At 36.2% G+C, this 25,107-nt stretch overlaps 1 long non-coding RNA gene across 1 annotated transcript; it reads left to right on the top strand.

The window, feature by feature from the left end:
• Positions 1 to 854: 854 nt before the first annotated feature.
• Positions 855 to 22,646, top strand: LOC115834467. Its single transcript, XR_004029385.1, has 3 exons — positions 855 to 913; positions 7,326 to 7,454; positions 22,382 to 22,646. It is a non-coding gene; the product is annotated as an uncharacterized LOC115834467 (long non-coding RNA).
• The last annotated feature ends 2,461 nt before the right edge of the window (positions 22,647 to 25,107 follow it).

The following is a 25,107-nucleotide window of genomic DNA, read 5'->3' on the forward strand; positions in this document are numbered from 1 at the left end:
CTGAAGGACTAACATCATGAATGTTGACAGCCTAACTGTAAAATTTCAGCTAAAGGCAAATAGGAGGAAGTGAACTCTATTTTCTATTTTTTGTGCATAGAGCTTAGTTCATACAGCTCAGTCTTTCAAGCCAATCAACTAATTCACAAGAGAATAAAGTTCTTACCCAAGAATACAGGACTTTGTTCCTGTAGCACACCATAACTACCTAAGCCTTACATTTAATGTTTTCTTTTATACAATAATCCTAAAATCCATTATTAGAAAATCATCATATATTTTCTTTTGTTCGACATAATCGTTATTTCTTATGTGGTGCTTATTTTCTTAGTACTACCTACTGTAATTTTCACAGAAAGAAAAAGTAAAAAGCCTTACACTGTTTATTTTTTTCATTTTGTTATTTTTGTTTGTTTGGTTTTTGTCTAAGCATGGAAGACCAATTTATCCTAGTAGCACAAGGTAAATGAGTTTCCTAAAATGGAATTTTTCTTTTATATTATCTTTGCAGGCTGGCTAAGAAAATTTACAAATAATCTGCCAAGTCACAAGTCATTTTATTAGTGAAAGCCAGCATGTAAAGCAATGAAAATGCAGTATAAAAAAAATTAAAGGCTTAGCTGATAGCACCAAGATACTAAGCAAATATACATAAATACAAATCCCATGATCTTGCCCTAAGGAATCTATTTGTCTTATTTTCTTTCAGCTTCTAGCACAGTGTGTGAACATGGTAGCCACTCAATAAATATTTAACATATTCTGGTAAAGTAAATAGAAACATTCAGAGAAAATAGCTAAGCCCGAGTGTGGTTAAGGCAAATTTTCTTCATTATTTTCTTTTTTCTAGAAGCCAGAAATGGTTTCTGTTCAGCAAATCCACACCAGCAATCCTCTTACAGCAAATTTCCAAGTAAGTATAAGTTTTCTTAAGATGTTGTGTGGAGAAATTTACTGTTCGCAGTCGTTAGAAAGCATTTTGATGAGGCAGACCACAGCTTCTTGAAAGGGATATGAAGTAACCTGAGTTCTGCACGACAAGCTCTTAACTGTACCTAACTGCTTCTTGCAACAGGGTTTTTGGTGAAGAACAATTCTCCAAGGAAGAATAAACGTGCAACCATTTTTGCATGATGAGTTCTTCTCCTGATAGTATTTGTAGCATAGACACTTTATAAGACTCTAACTCTCCACCATAAACACTTAAAAAAAATGAACTCTTAAACGCTTCTTTTTCTAGACAAAATATAAAATTGAGACCAGGAATTCAAACTAAACTGTAGGACTAATTCATCTAGTGACACTTTGTAAATTCTTTTTCTTCCCTTCACCCTCCAAAATGTGATAAACCATGAGTAATTTTCAGCTTGAACGAAATAAGTTAAGGGGGTGTGGTAGAGACAAATGATAAATTTGAATTAAGACTAAAATACAAACACAAGGTCTGGAAAGCATTGCTGTTTTCTTTCCATTTGTTTAAGTGGATGAGTTGTATGTTGTGAACCCAGGAAGGAACACAGTAAGCAATGTGATCATGATCCAGTTACAGTCAGAACCTGGAAAAGCCAGGAGCCTTTGCCAGATAGGTAGAGACAGGAACCACCAACAGAAAGGCTTTTCCAAGCAGAGAAAATGCTGGTGCAAGAAGAAAAGGGCTCAAAAATTACTGAGCTAGAAAGATCAAAGGTGATAGATCTCAGAGATGGGAATGTGAGGAGTGTGAAAGAGATAGCTTACTGTAGGAAAATAGAGGAAAATTAAACATAAATCTGTCCATTTCAAAGAGAAATCCATGGGACTCAAGACAAGGAACCTAACTACAACATGGCTGGTAGTGACCCAAAACCCTCCCCATCATATTTTGTAGTTCCTGAGGGCTTATCCTTTCAAAACGTTTTATCCGTTGCCCAGGCATCTACTTTACAGTGTTTATTTCACTCCATGTCAACCTAAACAGGAACACTTGGCATCAAGCATTATCACCAGTTTTCATAAAAATCACACTCACCCGAACATTTCTGAGTTAAGTAGAAATCTAGTAATCATCAGAGCTGACAGAAGAAAAGATGAAAAGATAGAAATCCACACCACACTGCATTTTGCCATTTGACTGGCTTCCTCTTACCTTCCTATCTTCTCCTCCCTTTCAGGAGCAAAACAACAAAACACACTTTCTTGTCTACTCAGAACAACTTATCAACACCATTGAAACCTTTATACCATTAACATTTAAGCCTCTGAATTTTGAAGCTTAAGCATGGATGGAAAGGTTAAGTGAAGTATTGACAAGTTGAAGGAAGGAGAGGATAGTTTTAGAAGCAGCTATTTACCAGTAATTGTCAATGTTTTCTTCCAAAGTAAAATATGTGAATATCATGTTTTTACTTCATTACATGTATCAAATTTCATAGGTATCTTCTGTCATCAATAAATTCTTAGTTTCAAAGAATATTTTGAAAATTCTTATATGACAAGATATAAACTGATGTAATATGCCAAATTTTATAAAGTTAATATAGATTTATATTCTTTAAAATGATTTTGGAAAAATACACTAAAATATTAAAATATCTCTGAATGATGAGATTGTGGGTAATTATTATTTCTTTCTTTAGAATCTTCTGCAAATGTTTTATCAGGCAGAGAAGTTGTTTTTTACATCAGAAAGAAAAATATAAGTGTTATTTTTAAAGATGTCTTAGGGTCACACTCAGCAAAATTGTTTTGATAATAAAGTGATATATGGTTAGTTTGACAGAAAGCAGATGAGGGCATTGCAAGTCTTCCTTTAAATGTGAAATACATACTTCACTTGTTCTTGAAACCCAAGCAATTTTTTTCTTTGAGACACAAAGTTTAATAGGAATTTGATTTCTCCTTGAGGAACTCAATCCTTTTCAGAATTTAAGTGCACACCTTACAAAATTAATACATTAAGTGAAAAAGAAAATGAGAAAGAAATAACAATATATGAACTAGAGACACAGCAGCATATTTTTGAAAGTCTTTTAATATAAAATTTTATTATGACAGATTTAATCTAGTCATCTAGTTATGGGACTTGGCTAAAATCTTTTAAAATTAGGTAAAATGATGAAATTCTACCTAAGAGACATCTTTTTAAAAGATTGTTTTCTAAAAGCATGCTGTATTATGATGGTCTCACTTTTATACTTGTTGGTTTGTTTCAGTGAATTTCACAAATATTGATGATGAAGGTGTCAACTGTAACTTCTCTTCCTATCTCTGAAATTGATATCCTCCATACTCTGCCTAAATCCCTTGCTAATATGGAAATAACTAGCTGGGTATCCTTAATCTTTAAAATAAACATATTTAGGGTATCATAGTGCCATTGATTCACTTATTCACATGCTCAACAAATATGTGTGTTTAATATATGCCAGACAATGTGCTAGGCTCTGACAGTAACGAGATGAACAAGAAGAGTCCCTGCCCTTAAATACTCCATATTCCATGGAAGACACTCAACACATTGGTAGGAAACCAAAGCTACACAGTTCCTTGTTTGCCTTCAGCTCTTAATTCTACAATTAATGTACACTTTTCACTTTAAAAAAATATTGCTACTGTCTTGAAAGAATCAAGCCTAATTTCTTCCCTCCTCCTTTCCTTTCTTCCTTCCTCCCTTTCTTTCTTGTATAAACTCTATACCTGCACAGTGCGGTATGTTAGCCACTAGCAATTTGTGGCTATTGAGCACATGCAATGTGGGTAACCCAAACTGAGATAAATGGTAAGCATAAAAAACATACCTGATTTCTATTAAAAAGGAATATAAAATATCAATAATTTTTTACATTCATTACATGTTGAAATTATATAGTGGGCTGAATAAAATTGTTAAAATTAACTTCACCTGTTTTTTACATATTTTAATGCAGCTACTAAACAATTCAGATTTATTTATGTTGCCCACATTTTAATTCACTAGTGCATTGCTCTAAATGCACTCAGTTTGTTACTCCGGGTGGGGTGGGGGGCGGAATAGAGAAGCCTACCTCTTCTCAAAGCATATTCGTTTAAAGCATGATGACATATGTTTTACTGTTAGTTGTCAGTTGAGGGTCAGTTCATGTGAACAAGCACACACAGTGCTGCCCGAAAAGAATTGTGTATGAGTCACTGATAGTTTTCATGTTATATGATGATGATTCTAAAATACAGCAGAAAGTAATGACCCACCTCCATCTTTTTTATCTTTAGGAATAGGGTGGGAAAAAATTTCTTTTCTGCCTTCATAACTCATTTCAGATTATAGAAAATATTTATAAAATTCATCAACAGATCTACTCTTGTACTTTTTATAATTTACACTTAATTGGGTTACTTAGTATTTTAAGTACAAATTCTAAATACATCCATATATATCCTTATACTAGAGTACAACCTCTTAGTATACATATAATGACCATGAAAACAATAAGAATGAAACATTACTTCTATCTTCTCCTTATAAGTAGAATAAATCAAATTCTCTTCCTATTTGCTGTGATTCAGGGTTAGTATTCGCAGTTTTTCTAGGTTAAATGGATAGAGCTTAATGAAATGTCAAAATCTTTAAAGATTCACAGCACATAAAAAAGGACATTTTCAGCAAGAAATTATTTGAATAATACATTTTCATTAAATGTATTCAATTTTTATTTAAAAACAGTAAAATTTTTAAACATTTGCTTTAAAAATGTATAGTGCTTATATTTTTCTCATGTATAGTTTATAATTTCTGCTGCATTATAAAATATCCTCTATGACTTATACCATGATCATTTCTACAATAGCATGTCTCTAAGATAATAAAGGTGCTCCTCAAATAATTTTGCATGTACAAAAAGACCAAAACACTCCTCGGTGTCATCTTACCGGAATCTATGCTCATTATAAGTCTCACCTTAAATTACTTTGAAATAAACCATAATAGCAGGCAATATAAAACATAACCACACCTTCAATGTATAAAAGGCACATTTAAAAGGAAACATGTATGCATACCCTGTTGTCTGATGGAACAATTGTATTTAATATTAGATCATAAGTCAATCTATTTGGTTTTTTTTGACACAATCTCTCATTATCTTTCTCTCTTGAGAAGTCCAAAATGTGATTCAGTCATTGTAAGCCTGATCAAAATATTACTTTCATTTGTATAAGATTGAACAGAAAATGACAGTTTATTCATTTTATGTATTCATTTCAAAATTTTTACTGAGCATCTAGATGCTAGACAGTATGTTAGACCCTCCAAATATGAGGAGCAAAATACTATGATCCTTGTTCTCAAAGAACACAGAGAAGGGGAATTAGACATTTCACAAATAATCTCACAAATAAGAACATAGTTCCACACCATGAAGAGCGCAATGACAGAGAAGTGCAGCTTTTATAAGAACGTGGAAGGGAGGGAAAGGGCGTTATTTAGGTTAGGGAAGTTAAGGAAGGCCTCTCTAACGGCATGACTAGTTTGACTGGAAGAAGAGTAGGATTTAGTGGGTGAATTGTCAGCATCTAGACAGAGAAAACAGTATATGCAAAGGCCTCCAATGCAAAAGAACCACATGCATTTGAGGTATCGAAAAGACTGTGGGTAGCAGACGCCATCTGAGCCACGGGGATGATGGAGATAAGGCTGGTGAGATGGACAGAGGCCAGATCATTCATGGTCTTATGTGTTATTTATTGAGACAATGGGCACAACCTGAGTGGGGTCTGAAGATTAGAAGGTAGTAATGTTAATTTAGTGGTGTCTTAATGCATTTTTTGTTGCTATAACAGAATACCTGAGACTTGGTAATTTATAAAGAGAAGAGGCTTATTTAGCTCATGGTTCTGCAGATTGGGATGTATAAGAGACATGGAGCCACATCTGCCTCGCTTCTGGTGAGGGCATGTGCTAGGTCAAACCATGGCAGGAAGGTCAAAGGGGAAGTGGACACATGTGAGAAGGCAGAAAACATGTTATTATGAAGGAAACTTGCATTATAACAACCTACTCCAGTGGGAACTGATCCAGTCTTGCAAGAGCGAAAACACACATGGCCATAAGAATGGCACCAATTAATTCATGAGGGATCTTCCCCTATGACCAAAACACCTCCCACTAGGCCTGGCCCTGTCACATGGTGGATAAAATTTCAGATGAGCTTTGTGGGGGACAAACAAACCACATCTAAACCATAGCAACTGTTTTTGATGGTTGTATGTTGTATTTCGTACATGTAGAAGGATGTCCTTGTTTGTAGGATATGGGATATAAACATTGAAATATTTAGAGTTGATGAGACTTTGTATGGGTAACTTACTTTCAAATGGTTCAGTGAAGAAAAAAATTATTTGTATGTTACTTTCAACTTTTCAGTAGGCATAATATTATTTCCAATTTTAAAAAGAAACAAAATTGGATAATGAAAGGCCCTTTCTCCTAGTCATCTGTTTTCCATTTAGAATTAAAACAAAAAAACTGAACAGAATCATGTTAAAGTATTTAAAGAAATTTAATCTGTGGGACAATTTATCATCCTTATTAGACACAGATGGGTATGTTTCTCTTACAGCCAGAAATAAGGTATTTGGGAAGAGTTGTTTTTAATCCAGCCCTCTAACTGGGTTTTCCATAGACAGACTTCACTGTGTGATGGCTTGAGATAGGGAAAAGGAAAAACAGGTTCTGATTGGGTGACCAGCTAGAACAGTAGAGGTTGTCTCAGGCTTACCCATAATACTTGTAGAACAATGGAGGCCACTTGCCAAATGTTGGAATAGTTTAAAATTATAAAGTGAGCTAATAAACTGATAAAATACATCATATCCTCCTATCTTGACAATATACCATCATAGCCATCGAGAGGGTAAATTTAGAATTTAGAAATAAAAATTCCGAATTCCAACTCCTTAGAATTCTCTCTGGAATATGGATGTCAAGGGAATGTGGCTTACTCGCCTTGGCTTGCCACCTCAGGTTCCTGCCCACATGTAAAGGCTATCTCTCACCATAGTGAATTATTGTAATTCTATGTTGCCTCTGCATCCATTTTGAATATAAGCTGGACTTCCTCGCACAGTGTCCAGATCTACGTCTCCTCCCAGTTTCTCAATGTGGTTGATCCAGATATCTGCCACACAAAACTGCCTCCTGGTAATCACATACCTATGGGACAGCTAGGTATAGCCTCCTTGACAGGCCCTGCTGATGCTCACACCCCACATGGACCGTGCAGATACGCCACAGTGACCACTTCTCAGTCACAGAGTGACCTCCTGGAACTGGACCCTGATTGCTTTAAACCCACCAATTAAACTCTCCACAGGAAACATGGTTGGATAACAGTGCTGGACCTAAAAAAGGTGTTGGCCCACGATTGCCTCTCTCTCCCTGCCTGAGCTCCCTGACCAGCGTGCATGTGGCCTCCAGGTGTGTTGTCTACCCCCCAGGACCTGTTAGTAGGAAACATTTTTATTTCCTTCTTGTATCATTCTTAATCATTGAAGAGGTGGCTCTTCATCTTAAAAATCCTAAATTCACACACACACACACACACACACACACACACACACGTGGACACTACCACAAAAAAATAAAAACCTGCTTTCTTTGCATCGCATTTGGGTGTAGGAATAAACTGTATTATTCATTCATTATCCTAGTGATTCTCTTGGGCTTTTCATCATTTTTTTTTTTTTTTTGCATAACATTTCCGACCTTCTGATAAATATATGCATTCACATCTAATGGTGTTAAACATAATAAACATTAGATGTTGGCTAAACATCTATGGTACTGTTTAGATAGGTTTTTAATTTATTTTCTTTTTACATAATAAATGTGTCTATTTTCAACTTCTGTTGTTCTTAAGTCTAAGTTCTAGCCAACTTTATAAATTTCCTTTAGAAATCATATATATTATGTATGAAAGACTCAGTATACAAATACACAATGGCCAGACCATATATAAAAACAGAACTCTGGCTCAGTAACCAGCTCAGGAAACCATCCTCTTATCTACAGTAACCATACCAGGAAGCCATTCTACTATCTGTAAGTTTGACTTGTAGGAAGTCAGATGACTATATCTAGCAACCAGCCCCAGAGGCCAAACAATAACCCATTTAACAATCAGCCCAAAGCAATCAGGGGTTGATTAATAACTGACAGCTTCCCTAATTTTTGTCCTGGCTTCCAACTTAGGACCAATCAGAGAAAGCCAAATATGCTCCCTTTGCCAATCACAGGGATGCCCCACTTCTAGTTAGCCCTCTGACAGCTTCCTCATGCCAATAACCTCCAATCAGAGGCTAAGTGAATATCTCTTTCTTCCATAACAATGCTGTCACTCCTCTGCCTCCCTTTGAGTCTCTGCCAAAACACAAGTGATGGTTGCTGATTTTTTTTGCTCTAACAAGCCCTGAATAAATAGCCCCTGCTTATTCTCATTTGTTGGTCTTCATTTATTTCCACATGTAACAAGCAGGCAATGATAGTTTTCATGCTTAATATCATTTACTTCAATGAAGCAGTTGGCAAATTTAACAGTAACATATGTTTGGTTAATATACATGTATTTATAATTCACTGAAATAAATTAATATTTATCATTTTATCATACAAATTTCAGTTGGACTTGTTTCCTTTGTAGAACTCGCTATGGCTAGAGTAAAAATGGAATTTAGACTGCTAAAGGAAAATATTCACAAGGCTTCATTCATTTCCAGAGTTAGCAATGAAAGCAAACTTTTCAATAGTAATTCATGCAATTTTAGATTCTTTGGTTTTTGCACATAAAGATGAGTCATCACCAAAGAGATTTTTATGTAGTAAAAAAATATATAAAGGCTTTTTATATAATTTTCTTAACAAAAGGGCATTAAATCTGAAATTATAATTACAGAAAAAGCATTTGGTAAGTGGAAGAAAACAGCATGATACTTAGAATCACAGGATTCTAACAGTCAAAAATTGAAAAGTGACATGAGTTCCCAGATATCTTCTCAGTCCTTATGGTAAGCTCTTTATGATCTCTGTGACATGAGGACATTTTAAAATTCAAGCCATGAATTAAAAGTCATTCTGAAGACAAAGTAACTGGTGAATGCTAATTCCAGTGTTTTCTATTTTCTGCAGATAGCAGCAAAGCCATTTCCAAATTGCAGCAGTCTAGCCCTCTCTCCTTAAGCACACGTCTTCTCCCAGCCTTCCAAATCTCTCCCAAGCTCATTTTTTCAACCCCTTCCTACTTCCACTGTGCCAATATTCCTCAAATAATTGATTTTGGCTGTGTACATCAGAATCATCAAAAGGTGCCTGTGAAAATGCAGTCGTGGGCTCCATTTCAGTCCTTCTGAATCAGAATCTTGGGGGGCGGAGCTCAAGGAATTTCTATTTTTACAAGCACTCCAGATGATTCTATGCATATCTGAAGTTGAGAATGACCGTTTAATGTAATGATCTACCTCAGAAATCTCATAAAATATCTTAGATTCACAGATAGTCTGATATATTAATGAAAGCAAAATGTTTTTTCTTCGGTTTCTTTTGAAATTCAACTGGCTTCTCTAACTTCTGTTAAGAAATACTAGATAGCTCACCATCAATCCATAGCTCAGGAAGAATAAAACCAAAGTTTTCATATTTGCCTAAGAGGCTCCCCTCCTTCTCGGTCAATCAGTGGCACTGTCTCCTAGTTATCAGCTATTCAAAAGAATTTAAATGAATAATCTTTGACTTGGGCTCTCATGTTTTAAATCCAATTAGTGACTAACCATGTAAATTCTCCCTTCATTAAGAGGCTGACTGTTGCCAAATCCATCTTTAGGTTGAAAACCATTACCTGAGCAACTACTGTGTGCTAGGAAATGGTGATATAAAGATTAATCAGACATGATCCCTGCTTTGAGATCCTCACAGTGTAACCAGAATGAGATATCATAAATAATCCTCCATGCTAAGTGCTGTGGTACCCACGTGTCAAAATTGCTGAGTTCACAGAGAATGAACCAATTAATGATTCCTATGGGGTCTGTGAAAGGAGCAAAGAGGAGGCAATATTTGAGCTGATACTTAAAAAACTAGTTCACCAAAAAGATAGTGAGAAAAGGACACTCAAGAGAGAAACCAACAGGAATAAGAACACAGGGATTAAAAAAAAAAAAAAAGAGGATTGGATAGAAGGGTCCTGCCTGTGTGCTGGGGAGTGACTGCAGTGAAGCCAAAAAGGTGTTCTGTTGCAGAGGGTTTTGCGTGGCAAGCCAAATTGTTTAAACTTATTCTGTAGGCAAAGGGAGCCACCAGAGGGTTTCATTTTCTTTTTTCTAATTTTTATGTTTATGAAAAATACATACATATGATTTTAAAATTCAAATACTATTGCAGTCCTTAAAATAAAATCAGTATTTCTCTGTTTCACCTCTTTCCATCCCCAAGTCTTTCCTCCCTCAGGCATCCACGTTGTACACTTAAAGCTGTTTCTTTTAGGATTTACCTTCACATTTCAAAATAAAATGGAGCACTGAAGAATTTTCATTATAGAATCAACAAGTGCTAGTATCAAGTCTTTTCTTTTGGCCCATTTCTTCTGCAAAGAAGAATTATCTGGTCTCCCATTGAAGGGCATAAGCCTAGTTGCCAAGAGGAAGGAGACTCAGATATCCTACTGGGTATATAGACTCTGCTTCTATCAACATACATTCTAGCTACTCGACTTCTCCCTGGACAGCAGTCCCTGATGCTTAACTTATCCAGAGACTTCTTTTGACCTGAAGTTATAATAAATCATATACCATCAAATAAGTCAAGACATCAATTTTGGCTTTATTCTTTGAAAATCCCAAGTTACCTACATTTTATATAGCACCTAGACCTGGTTTCTATCAGTTAGATGAGGAAATTGAATAGGACTGGAGTGAGGGTAAGGGTTGGTAAATGCTGAAGTCTTTCAATGCCAGGGTCATTAATCTATAGCCTGTGAGCTAAATCCTATCTACTACATATTTTTGAACAGCTCATGAGCTAAGAGTGGTTTTTATATTTTTAAGTGACTGGGAAAAAAATCAAATATTTCATGATGCATTAAAATTATATAAAATCCTCATTTCAGTGCCCATAAAGTTTCATTGGTGTATGACCCTCTTCAGCTTTTACATATTGTCTATGTCTGATTTTATGCTACATTTGTGTAATTGAGCAGCTGTGAAAAAAGAAAGCCACATATCTTGCAAAGCCTGAAATATTTACTATCTGGCTCTCTATAGAAGTTTACCAACCCTTATTCTAGAGCAATTAGTTGGAGACAATGTCAAGAGTCACAGTGAGCAGCTTTAGGCTAGTTTGACCGAAGGTAAGAGTCAGATCCCTAACAGAGAAATTGAAGGGAAGGAACTCAAATGTGTTTTCTGTCCACTGTATTCTCTTTCATTCTTTTTGAATAGTCATTTTTTCTGGTTGATATTAAGCCTTAGAGCATCAAGCCTCAGCAAATGTCAAATGCTAATAATTCTCCATGGAACTTTTCATTTCAGCTTCTGATCTCACCGTGGTCTATACTGTTATTGTCTACAGCACTTACCATACATATTTTTAATTATCTGTATATGTATACAGTCTGTTTCCTCACATAAATTGTAAGCTCCTGGGTGGCTGAAAAGCAAAACATAAACAAATGATGCCTTACACTCTCATGTATTCATGTATCTCCAAGACCTAGAACAATATATTTATGCAAATATGCTCACAAATGTTGAAGATGATAGTATGTTGTGAATTACCTGCACTTTTCTTTCTCAGGGAAAAGAAAATAAATCCCTACAAAAAATGTTTCCACCTTGTAAGAATTCCAGCTATATAGATTTTTGACAGGGCTGAACCTATTAGATACCAGTCTGGGAGTCTGTTAAATATGCAATAAAACATGTGTTTCACTGGTTGAACTGGCTGAAAAAAGACACATTTGGAGCTATTTTGATTTCCTTCTCTTTGGGATTCCAGTCCCACCTCCTCCAACCCCCACATGCATACATGGGCATCTTACTCACTCCATCCAAGTACATTTGAATCACAGAAGAAACTTTTTGATTGTGAAATAAAAGCAGAGAATAGTTTTCAAATGAATATGTGCTGAGCCATAAAGTGAAAAGAAAAAATGCAAAAATACTTCTAGTCAACATAGCTTATATTTCTAATTTTCACCCCGGATGCTAGAGGAAAGAGTGAACCATAGTTTTCATTTAACTCACTAAGACCCCCATATGGCAGTGTTAACCTTTTCCCTCTTGTGTCTTCAGTGTTATTTAGTTGATACAAATTGTTCTCATTAGGCCGGGCCCTGTGGCTCACACCTGTAATCCCAGCACTTTGGGAGGCTGAGGTGGGCAGATCACCTGAGGTCAGGAGCTCCAGACCAGCCTGGCCAACATGGCAAAACACCATCTTTACTAAAAATACAAACATTAGCTGGGCGTGGTGGCAGGCACCTGTAATCCAAGCTACTTGGAAAGCTGAGGCAGGAAAACTGCTTGAACCTGGGAGACGGAGGTTGCAGTGAGCAGAGATTGTGCGACTGCACTCCAGCCTGGGCTACAAGAGTGAAATTCGATCCCCGCCGCAAAAAAAAAAAGAAAAAAAAAAAAACAAATAAATTGTTCTCATTAGGCCGTTAATGGACTTCTGGCTGGTAATCTCAATTGGAACTGGTTGTAGCCACTCACTTACAAGTGACCAAGGTGCTGTTAACTGTGGTTTAACATTTGGAAGGAAAGGAAGCAGGCTTATAAATAATCGCTGAATGGTTCTGTCTGAATTGTAATTCTGAAAATTTAAGAGATCTAAGTAGTATCACAGATTTCCTTTTTTGGTATTAGATGAAATAATTGAAGATATTATAAAACCTTAACCGAGGACATCATCTGTATATTGTGTGAAGGAAGCTTTGGTATACTCGACTTTAAAACACTTCTCTAAATTGACACACTAAAAGTCAAGTTGCAAGGAAGAGAAAGCCGCTAGGCCAAGGGGACATGCACCAATTGGCCAAACAGAATGCAACAGAGCTTCAAAGGGTCTGAGACAGACTTTGAGGAATAATAGAGGGGGAAAAGCAAATTGGCAATTTTTCATGAAGAAGATAATCATTTCATTAAAATATTGCCATCACTTCCCCTTTGGTGCCGGCAGACTGATACTAAACTGCTGTGGAGACATTTTCCTAGCATGGGTCACAAACAACATTGAAGGCAACATAAATTTAGGATACTTGCTACTTTGCTAATCACTTTGGAACTCAAATGTGAGGAAACATTTCTTCATTAATATCAAGAACCTGATTCAAACTTCTAAATACAACAATGAGCACAGAGAGGGTTCTCCATAGTAATGTTGAAAATCCCTCATTGTTTTAATCATATCCCCAGTCAGGTTATAAGTTGCAATAATGAGCTGAGAACCTGGCATGTGGTACAGGCTGGGTAAATACCTTGATAGTGAATATATGAATGAACCAACAACTAAATACCCGGAGGTTTGGGTATATGACTCCACAGATCCTAACGGTGCAAATGTTTTAAAAGCATAAAGTACTTTGTATATATCCTGGACAAAGGTAAACATTTTAAAGTTACAGTCCAAAGCATATTTGGTTATGGAATTCTGCATGGGATAGCTCTTGGTGAACAAGCTTCTGTTTTGAGACAGGATCCCAATCTGTTGTCCAGGCTGGAGTGCAGTGGCGCTATCTTGGCTCAATGCAATGTCAGCTTCCTGGTGCTCAAGTGATCCTCCCACTTCGGCCTCCCAAGTAGCTGGGACTACAGGATAGCGTCACCGCACCCAGTTAATTTTTGCATTTTTTTGTAGAGATGGGTTTTTGCATTTTGGCCAGGCTTGTCTCGAACTTGTGAGCTCAAGCAATCCACCCGCTTTAGCCTCCCAAAGTTTTGGGATTACAAGCATGAGCCACTGTGCCCAGCCACTGAGCACATTTCTAATCATGGTAAAAATAGCAGCAGCACATTAGAGAAACAAGTTTGCCCATTTCTTGTCCAGCAGACATTATGAAATTAGTGTCTATTCTCATGATTACTCTGATGGATACTATTTTTTTTTTTTTTTGGAGAATCAGTAATTTTTCATCCTTGGGAGAAAGAGGGATTTGTGATATTGCTACGGAATCTTTTTTCTCTTCATTCTGCTAACATTTTGATCTTCCCTGGAACAGTACACAGATGAAAATATTTCTTTTTATTATTGTATAGTGTGAATAATAGAACCCAGAACTTAGAAATTACACTGTTCTCCATGAAAGCTGAGAAACTTGCTTGAGGGCACACAGAAAATTAGAAAAGGGCCAGAATTAACTTTTATGGTCCCCATAAAAGTCTTAATGTTTTACGTTTTATGTTTTAATCTGTCTCTTAGTTCTTTTTTGCTCATGATAATGCTCAGCATTCATCCCTTAATTCCTCTTGGATATGCAGCAGGAATAAATGCCTTTCTAATCTAAAAGCCCCCCCTTCTGAGATTCTCTTTTACAAGTTGCAACAATTACTTTGTTTCCATTTACTCCTTGAACAATGTTTTGTCCAAGTACCACGAAATCAAATGTTGAAGTGACCAGGCAGGTAAAATACACAAATGAAGAGGAACCCATGTAGACAGGATCAGAGTGACCCTCAACCCATTTCTGGGAGACCAGATGGTGGGGACTGTGGGAAGCTGGCAACACAAGCCCAATGTAAAGGCTCTAATTTTCGGAGAGAACAGAAATTCAGGTTCGTATACAAGGATTTTAAATTTTATTGTGTTTATTTTGGCAACTAATTAAAATGTAAGATACTATAAAGGCCAAAACCAAAGACCAAACCAGGCTTGTCTGTGGGCTGTCTCTACCACAGCTCACTTCCTTTTTATAGTGCCAGATTCAGCTGCTGGGGGGCGTTTCACTCTGTATTTGAACTGGCTTCTAATGTATCAGCAATAAATCACATTAAAGTAAATCTAAGAATGTTCTCAGTAATGCCAACATAGATGGATTAACTGTACAGCCTCCCGGATGTCCGTTTATCAGGACAACTAATTTTACATTGAAAGGTAGTGTTATATACTAGTTAATAACATAGCCTATGGAGTCACGTTGCATGAGTTTGAATCCAAGCTCTGTTACTTACCAGCTATGTAACCTTGGACGAGGGATTTAATTTCTTTGAGGCCAAAGTTTCGCATCTGTAAGATGAAGATAATGACAGTTATCATGGCAATTATATAAATATATATACACACATAGATCTATAGTACTTAATATCTAAATCAGCAATATTTATTTGCTATTATTCACAAGTCATAGTGTTGTTGAAAAATAACAAAATTTTACATGTTTATGTCTCACCATATAAGGCCTCAGATAACTTTCTCCTTCAGACAGAACATGTGGGAGAATAAGATCCCTGTGGCAAAATCCCATTCTTTGTCCTTAGCACCAGATGCCATCACTTCTTGGAAATGTCATCATTGCATATTTCTCTGAGAAGAGATATAGAGTGAATTTTTAAAATACTAAAAATACTAGGAGTTAATAGCATGTCAAGCTATCTTTTTGCTTTTCTCTTTTTGGAGATCATCCATTTTAAAGTCAGGGACATTCTGTTTCAGAGTTGCAAGGCAGAAAAATCAAAGGACTTTTATTTTCCTCTTTTATGGGTTACTGAAGCATGAAACTTATTGACAGATGCTAGTGCTAGATATAAGCTGCCATGCTGTTTTCCCCAAGTTCATTTTCACATTAAGTTATTCTGGCAGTTTTAATTATTTAAGGTACCAAAAACCTTTTTAAATGCCTAGAAATGGAGAAAACAGAAGGTCATATCACATCTAAATCTATTTTACTTAATCATATAAGTTTGTAAATAGTAACTGACACAAAATTCATTTTTTGTAGCATAAATATATTTGCCCACTGATGAAACTCGAGATGTGCTCTGCCCTTCAATGATTATGTAACTTTATTTCCTGTACTCCTACAAATACATAAAATTATAGGACCTACGTTTTCATTCTACCAAATTCTCTCTTTCCAAAGCAGAAGACCATCACGGGCTCTCAAAAATAATTCTGGTTGATTTTATGAAGATTGAGAAGAACACTTATTTCCATTCTGCTCTCACAAAGTGCTGTTAGGAAGTGGTCTTATGCTCATGCAAAATCCAACCCAGAAGCCAAGAAGCAGACATGCAGAAGCACAGAATCTCCCAAGATGGAAAGGCACATTAAAAATAACAGTCTATGTGCATGCTTGCATACATGCATGCACACACACACACACATTTAACAACAGAATCAAAGCTCGAAGAAATGCTACACAAAATCTATAACTGGGTGCACAATTGCTCAAACCTAATGTTAACTGATTAAAACAATTTTTCTATCCTGTACTATGTGTTTAGGAGCTGCTAGGCATATATCAAAATTGGATAATTTAGAACATAAACTGTTTTCCTCTCATATCTATTTCAGAATTCTCAGAGTTTCTCAAATATGATGGGTAAACCGCCTGCAGAAAAATCACCCGGGGCCTTGTTAAAACTGGAGATCCCTGAGCCCAGCCCTACAAGATGGAGAGGAGATTTAGAATTCGGGAGCATGTTGTTTTAATTCAGAACTCAGGGAATGGTTATAAATATTAAAGTTTGAGAACCACTGACGATCAGGATCTGTTATGTACATTAACACAAGTGGAATTACGGTAATAGAGACAAACACTTCTACTTAATATACTCAAAAAATTATATACTTTAAAAATCTCAAACCTGACTTCTTAAGCGCTTTAAAGAATTGTTTCTCTGTACATTCCAAATGGGCTTTCACATATTTGCCCTCAGTGATTTCTCATGTAGCTTTGAATCCTGGAGAACTACCGAATAATTAGTCTTAGAAACCAGTGAAGGTGGCCGGGCATGGTGGCTCACACCTGTAATCCCAGCACTTTGGGAGGCCGAGGAGGGCGGATTACCTGAGGTCAGGAGTCTGAGACCAGCCTGGCCAACATGGGGAAACCCCATCTCTACTAAAAATATGAAAGTTAGCCAGGGGTGGTGGCGGATGCCTGTAATCCCAGCTACTTGGGAGGCTGAGGCAGGACAATTGCTTGAACCCGGGAGGCAGAGGTTGCAGTGAACTGAGATTGTACCATTGCACTCCAGCGTGGGTGACAGAGAATTTTTTTTTTATTTGAGACTGTCTCACCAAAAAAAAAAAAAAAAAAAAAAAAGAAACAAAACTAGTGAAAGCATTTCGCTTATTTTGGGTGTAAGGAGTTGTCTTTTAGTATGCTGAAAACAGAAGTACAGCAAGCTTTTAATCTTGCCGTGTTTCTTAAAAGAGACTTTGGATGCTAGAGCATTTCAAACCAAAAGAATAGCAGAAATTGTCGTCTAAAGGTAATGTTTTTGTATCCCACCATTTTTATTACCCTAAAAGAAAAACCATAATTAAAATTAAGCACTAATACAGGTTAGATTTTAAATTGTATATCATATTTAGAAACATGACAGCTTTTAAAATGCATTGAACCAGGACATGGTGTTTCAAGTATAGAAGGTCCACAGATAATCAAGAATTCTAGCTTAAGTTTGGCACTCTTCTTTGTCCTGGGGACACTGTTTCCCATCAGTGTCTTTTGGTACAAACCTGGTACTCTATGCACTCTAGAGGTGAATTGGGGTTTTTCTTCAGGTTTGATTTTAAGACAAAAAAAAAATCCTATATGTTTTAATTTAAAACAATGATTGGTAAATTCTGAAGGATGCATGCCCAGTGTTTCATTGCAAGGGTGCTATTCCTCCTTGTTTTCTGAAAATGCATATAATATTACATTGCTCTTGTATTACTGCTATGGGGTACTATCTCTGCATATTATATTTCTAGTATTCGTAGCTCATAGTTCATGATTCTTAATATTGCCACATTGGAGTTGTTTTCTCAATGACAGCCTTGTAGTCAACTAGATGCCCTGCCTTCTACTATACTCATGATGTCTTACAGTCAATTGTGAATGTATTTGGAACAGCCAAAATTAACTTAATAGTCTAAATAGCTGAAGAAGTTAAATTTATTCTTCTGAACTAATGTCAGTAGTCCATTTAAGATACTGTGTATCTGTAGTGTTCATCATACATGTTTTTATTACTTTCCCATGTATTTCTTGTACATTGTCATATAATATAATATCTATATCTAAAGTCATCTTACATTTTCTTTGCCATTATATTAGGACAGAAGTGGTATTTCAATAATAGCTTTCTGTAAATGTTTGTGGAAAGAACTTAAACTAGGTAGGGCTGGTTAAATGTATCCTAAATCTGTGCTTGATTGGTTCTACAGGTTTCATCAAAACATTGGTTAAAAAGTCCTGTATCTAAAATTTTGTTGGGAAATGAAGGCCAGGAAAATGCTATCTGATTCACTGACATTTAGCAGGAATTAATGACCAGTAACAACCAATCTCCCAGGAGAAAAATGCAAGGAACCAGGTTCTTTCATACCTGGGGTGTTATGCAAAGAAATGACTTGCTGTGAAACTCTACACCTGGGACCACATTTTACACCTGGTCAGCTTCACACTTCTTATCAGCAGTTCCCTTCTCCAAAGCCCATTCTGGGTCAAAGAACAGAGCTAACATTTACTTCTATATCTAATTTTCTTTGAGCCCTTATTTTGTGCCAGGAGTTGTGCTAAGCTCTTTACAGTACCATTTGCTTGTATAATTATTAAATCCAATTTTACAGTTGAGAAAACTAAGATCCTATGCTTTTGAGGACCGTGGCATATAACTGGAAGCATCCTTCCTTGTGTAGACAAAACCAACCACCAGCGATATAATATCTTTGGAATGAGAACTCACTGCAGTCAACCCTTGCCAATAATTCTACTGTCAGATATTGATAAGGGTTTCTTACATATAAATCCCCAGCATTTTCAAACTGTACATTTGATTGTTACAACTCCAAGATAGGCATGAAAGAGATTATGATCCTTACTTTAGGAATGAGATAACTGAAGGGAGAATGCCAGTCAATTGACTTACACAAGATTATATAACTAAATAGCAGAACTGAGTCTAGAACCTTGGCCTTCTGATGACTCATCTAACGTTTTCTAGCAGAATCCCCTTCAAATAACACTTTAATTTCTAGTCCTTCAGTTCCTATGTCTTAGAACTTTTATGAATTTTTCTAGAAATATATATCTATATGGAATACAAAACTGAGCTGAAAGGAAAAGGTAGAGAAACAAAGCAAAAATATGAGCTTTAAACCACATCATAAACATAAAAGAAAACATTTTCTGAAATACTAGGCTTGAGTCCTCAAAAAATTGTAAGGCTGACCTTCAGAAGGCTAGTTGCTAAGTTCCTTGATTTTTTTTTTTTTTTTTAAGAGGGAGTCTCGCTCTGTCACCCAAGCTGGAGTGCAGTGGTGTAATGTCAGCTCACTGCAACCTCCATCTCCCAGACTCAAGCAATTCTTGTGCCTCAGCATCCCAAGTAGCTGGGATTACAGGCATGCCACTATGCCTGGCTAGTTTTTGTATTTTTAGGAAAGAGTGTTTCACCATGTTGGCCAGGCTGGTCTTGAACTTCTGACCTCAGGTGACCCACCCACCTCAGCCTCCCAAAGTGCTGAAATTACAAGCATGAGCCACCATGCCTGGCCCCTAGTTCCTTGATTTATAATTTATTTAATAACATTATTTGAGACACAGAACACTTTTTCAGCTTATTTTTGCCATTCTATGCTGACTGCAGAAAGAATTGATTTGCGTATGATCATTAGTTATCAGTCATTGTATTCTGGACTGTATATGAAAATCTTCATCTGAGCCAAAAAGGAAAATCAATTTGTTATTTTTAATTTTTGAAGATAAAAATGTGCAAAAGACCAGCACCACAATTCCAATGGTTACTTTATTAATCAGTATCATTTGGGTTATTATAAAAATTATAGTTAAAAAGAAAGTTAAAGTATGATATAAACTTTCTTTTCTCTGACATCTACAAAGACTTCTGTACTGAAGTGAATCAATCCAAGCTCAAATTCATAAAACAGCTGCTTCTTGCTCAGTTAGGTTGAATGGTTTGTTCCGTTTCTCTCCAAGCATCAGTTCTACGCTTCTCTTTGAAGATTCACTTTTATTGTTCCTGTTTTTTCTATATTCTGTCCGATTTTGTATGTGTAAGCTTATTTTTTTTTGTCTTTTTTCCCTCCTAAGGCATGGACTCTGGACCCAAATTTCCATGCTTTACAAGTCTAGCACCCATATTTACCAGCCATAATTTTGTCTCTTCATTGAAATTTTCAAGACATACCAACTAGTCTCAGCCTAGTCTTTGGGCATGTTCTAATCAGATGTGATAATCATGGTGAAAGATTTATATAAGTAATGCCACTAAAGCCCATTAAGTCAGGATAATACCCAAAGAAAAGAATATGAGCCAGGCAAACACCAAAAACATGTCTACTGTTAACGTTTATCAAACATTATCCTAGTTACCACGATAAAGAAAAACACAGGATTTCTGGAAATACACAGAACATACATTTAAGCCACATCAGAGACCATCATGTAAAGTTTCTAAAGGAGGTAACATAGGAGCTGAGATTTGAAAGATGAATGGGTAAAAAGGAAAAGACAATGAAACAAGGAGTTTCACACAAAGGAATTAACATGCATAAAGATGTATGAAATAGTTTGGCATCTTGAAAAAACTACAGGTATTTCAATATACCTATCCATAGCTCTCTCGTGTCTCTGCTTGGAGAATAGCATAGAAGTTTGAGGCCAAAGGTTTCCTCTTAAGTGAGGGAGAAGTTGCACATAGTCCTAATCATATCCTATATGTGAGAACCACCAGGTGTCTATGTCTACTGCAGTGGGGTCAGGAAATGTATTCCCTAGCTTGCTTGATACAAATCAGCTAAAATTCTATCATGGAAAAAGGAATTTCTAGCAATCCTTGCTATAGGACAGTAGCTGGGGAGGTTAAAGCCAGGGAAGTGTGGATTAGATAACCTAGGAAGAATGAGTAAACTGAGAAGAAAAGGACAAGGACATAACTCATGTATCTTATTAGTCCTTTTCAGGCTACATGAGAGACATCATTTGGATTCTAGATTCCCTCATCTCTTTAAAACTTCAGGAGACATATTTCTTACCTTGCTTTTTTCTTGAGCTTTTGGTGACATGACTTCCAATTGTCTATTTCATAACATATAATACTGTGGTGAGAAATGACCCCAATTCCAGTTATATTTCCAGGATTATCACCCCCACCACTAACAGCATGCTGCAGCTTTGCCTTCCTGACCTTCTGCTTTATCTACTGAGGAGATCAGCTGAAGCACATAGAAAGCATATTATAAAACCTTTGCATAACAGATGATTTGTAGAGACAACTAGTAGATTGGCTAAACCAGGATTATAGGGGTCTGAAAAGAATGATGGTTTAATATTAACAAGATAAAATTTCCTAGGCATACGTGCTGTATAGTTTTAAAAATCTGAATTCATAAGAGATAGAAGATCTTGCTCAACAGTTAATACGAAAAGACCTTGAGTTTTATTTAACCACAAGATCAATATTCAAGAACACTATGATACAATTGCTAAGAAAGTAAAGCAGTCTTAGGCTTTATTAAATTGTTAGCACATACGACAAAAACCAATGGTACACAAAACATTGTATACTCAGCTCTTAGGCATGCCATTCTCATATTTACAACTTACAATCACATTTGACTTCTGCCTTCCCACCACATCCAATTAATGTCAAGTCCCATTCATTCTAACTTTTTAAAATGTTGTGATCCTTATGGTATTGAACTGGAATTTGAGGTATCAGTATGAATTCATTATGCATAATTACATATTACATACTACAAATATGTATTTGATAGAGTTATAAACGTGTGTGTGTGTGTACATTTCTTAGCAAAAACAACACAATAGCAATGAGCACATCAAACACTCAGATCTATTTCTAAATACCATTTTTCACTAGAAGGGATCTGGGATCCGTAAAGAAATGGCCACATTTAGGGCTGGGGCTTGGAAACTGTAAAAAGTGCCTGGAACATTTTATTGTGCAGAAAGTATTAAAACAATAATGGGGACATGTTAAAAAAAATATACAGAATCCAGTTTAATGGATATTAAAACTGGTGGATGAAATCATGTTTGATGAGCAAGAAGATATTTATATAGTTTCAGAGTAATCTCTTATAAATTATTAATTACAGAGAAAAATAGTAACTTTACAGTAGACTTAGCAAACAAATTTAAATAATCAAAGTTAATGTCACTAATAATTAAACAAATTGACATTTTAGGCTGAGCCCAGTGGCTCATGCCTGTAATCACAGCACTTTGGGAGGCTGAGGAGGGAAGATCACGAGGTCAAGATATCGAGACCATCCTGGCCAACGTGGTGAAACCCATCTCCACTAGAAATACAAAAATTAGCTGGGCGTGGTGGTGCACGCCTGTAGTCCCAGCTACTCGGGAGGCTGAGGCAGCAGAATAGCTTGAACCTGGGAGATGGAGGTTGCAACATGCCACTAACTCCAGCCTGGGCGACAGAGCAAGACTTTGTCTAAAAAAAATAAAATATGAAAAATACATGAGACAAAGTAGCAAACGTAAAAAGTCACATTTGTTCATTTTTGCTTGCCAAGATAACTTCACAAAGCCCCTGACTCTGGGATGTGCAGCTCTCTGAAAAGACGCTTTGAAGACAAAAAAGAATAGATCACAAGACCCCCCGTGTCTCTTGCCTGAATCACTGTATTCCTTAAGATACAAATGACGCTAGTCCTTGCCTCTTCCTACACATGAGATAATGTCTGATAGGGTTAGTGATTGTACCTCTGTATTCTATAACCTTTACACCCAGACCTTCATGTGATTCTGCATTAACGTAACTTCTGAGGAAGTTTGATGTGATTTTGCATGTACTGAACCCCCAGCACCTGTGTCTAAGTAGTGGGCTGAAACCCTGTGCTGGAGAAGTCTGATAAAACCTCTCTAAAGTGCTGTTCCCAGGGTATAGGCATCAGTAAGATATTTGAATGAAACCAACTTTAATTCTTTAAAAGCTTGGTGTTTTTCCTTAGTCAACCAATACAAACCTGAAGATAGTGTAAGGAAACAAAGAAATCCAAACTGAAGGACATCCTACAAAGTTACTGGCTTTACTCTTCAAAAGCACAATCATGAAAGAAAAAGAAAGGCTGAGGAACCATTTCAAGTTCAAGGAAACTAAAAAGACATGACGACTAACACAGTCTTATTCTACTTGTATCCAGAATCAAAAAAAGATATTATAAGAATTTGTGAAATTTGGGTAAAAACTATGAACCATGGCTGGGCACGGTGGCTCACACCTGTAATCCCAGCACTTTGGGAGGCTGAGGCAGGTGGATCACGAGGTCAAGAGATCGAGATCATTCTGGATAACATGGTGAAACCCCATCTCTACTAAAAATACAAAAATTATCTGGGTGTGGTGGCGCATGCCTGTAGTCCCAGCCACTAAGGAGGCTGAGGCAGGATAATTGAACTCAGGAGGTGGAGGTTGCAGTGAGCCAAGTTTGCGCCACTGTACTCCAGCCTGGTGACAGAGCGAGACTCCATCTCGAGAGAAAAAAAAAAAAAAAAAAAAAAAACAACTATGAATCTATGAATCACATAACAATATTTTTATCAATTCTAGCTGTCCTGGTTTCGAAGGAGGTACTTTGGTTATGTAAGACAGTATTTAGGAAATACATACAGAAGTATTTGTGCAAAAGAGAAGACACCAAGAGAAAGAAACACGTGCTAAATGGGGCAAAATATTAAGAACTGCTGAGTCTGGGAAGAGGATATAGAGGTCTTTATAATATTTTTTGCAATCTTTCTGTAAGTAAAAGATGTTAAAATTAGAAACTAAAAATAGAAAGTTTTGAATCTGACCCCAGTAGTTAGCAATAGCTTGTTTCCCGAGTCTGGTAAATACTTCCAATGAAAAATAATAAATCCATAATCTATTATTCTAGCAACTTCCATCTGCTATGTACAAATTTAAAGAATGGAAAAGATTTTAAACTCTTGTTTACTTTAACCTGGTTGTTGTTCGATATAATTTATGTTTTAACTTGTACCAACCAAGGTGATCGGACCATCATCCAGTAATCACCTACATAGTCAGCTTTCAATAATGGAATTTCAAAGAGAAAGAAAAGTAGAAGTCCAGATCTAAAAGTTATGTTTTAGGATACTAAATGTGATCCTAAATAAGCTAAAAATATGCTATAGGCATGACAATATCTTGGGGCAGTTTCATCCTCAGGACACAACTGCTATAGCTAACATGGAATGCAAAAGAATTCTTAATGGAGTACTCTGGCCTTAGCGTTATAATTCAACTACACCAGTCACTAAATGAATTTTAAAACATATCACATATATTTAGTATATTTATATTCCTAGCAAGAACTCTACAAAGAAATCATTTTTACCCCAATTTTACATATAAGGAAACTAAAGCAGAAAGATATTGAAAAACTTGTCCACACACCCTATAAGGATTTGAACTGGGACTTGAACCCAGTGGCTCCTATTCACAAAAATAGTGCCTACTTGTCTTTGTCCTTCTTACTTACATGTGAATGACATAAAGACCTTCAAGACTGCAAACACTCCATAAAGGAGTAGAGGTAATACTAGTCAATGTGGCTAGCCTCTTACCCAAGAGTGCTCTTCTAGAAATCTATTCCTAAAAAATAGTTATCATTGCATATCAAAGTTTGTCCACAAAAATATTATTCATACTGGCAAAAATATACTTCAAACAACCTAAATTTCAAATAATAGAGATTGAATAAACCATGGTACATACAATAGAATATTTTCAGAGAATGTTAAGAAAATGCTTCTTATACAATGTTGCGTTAAAAACAGGAGAATGCAAGATTAGATAGCGTGACTCAAATATACATATCTATAGACATGTACATCTGTGCAAGTATATATAGGAAAAACAGAAGGAAATGAATCAAAATGTTAATATGTTTAT

Source organism: Nomascus leucogenys, chromosome 3 (genome assembly GCF_006542625.1).
Source record: "Nomascus leucogenys isolate Asia chromosome 3, Asia_NLE_v1, whole genome shotgun sequence".
Lineage (NCBI taxonomy): Eukaryota > Metazoa > Chordata > Mammalia > Primates > Hylobatidae > Nomascus > Nomascus leucogenys.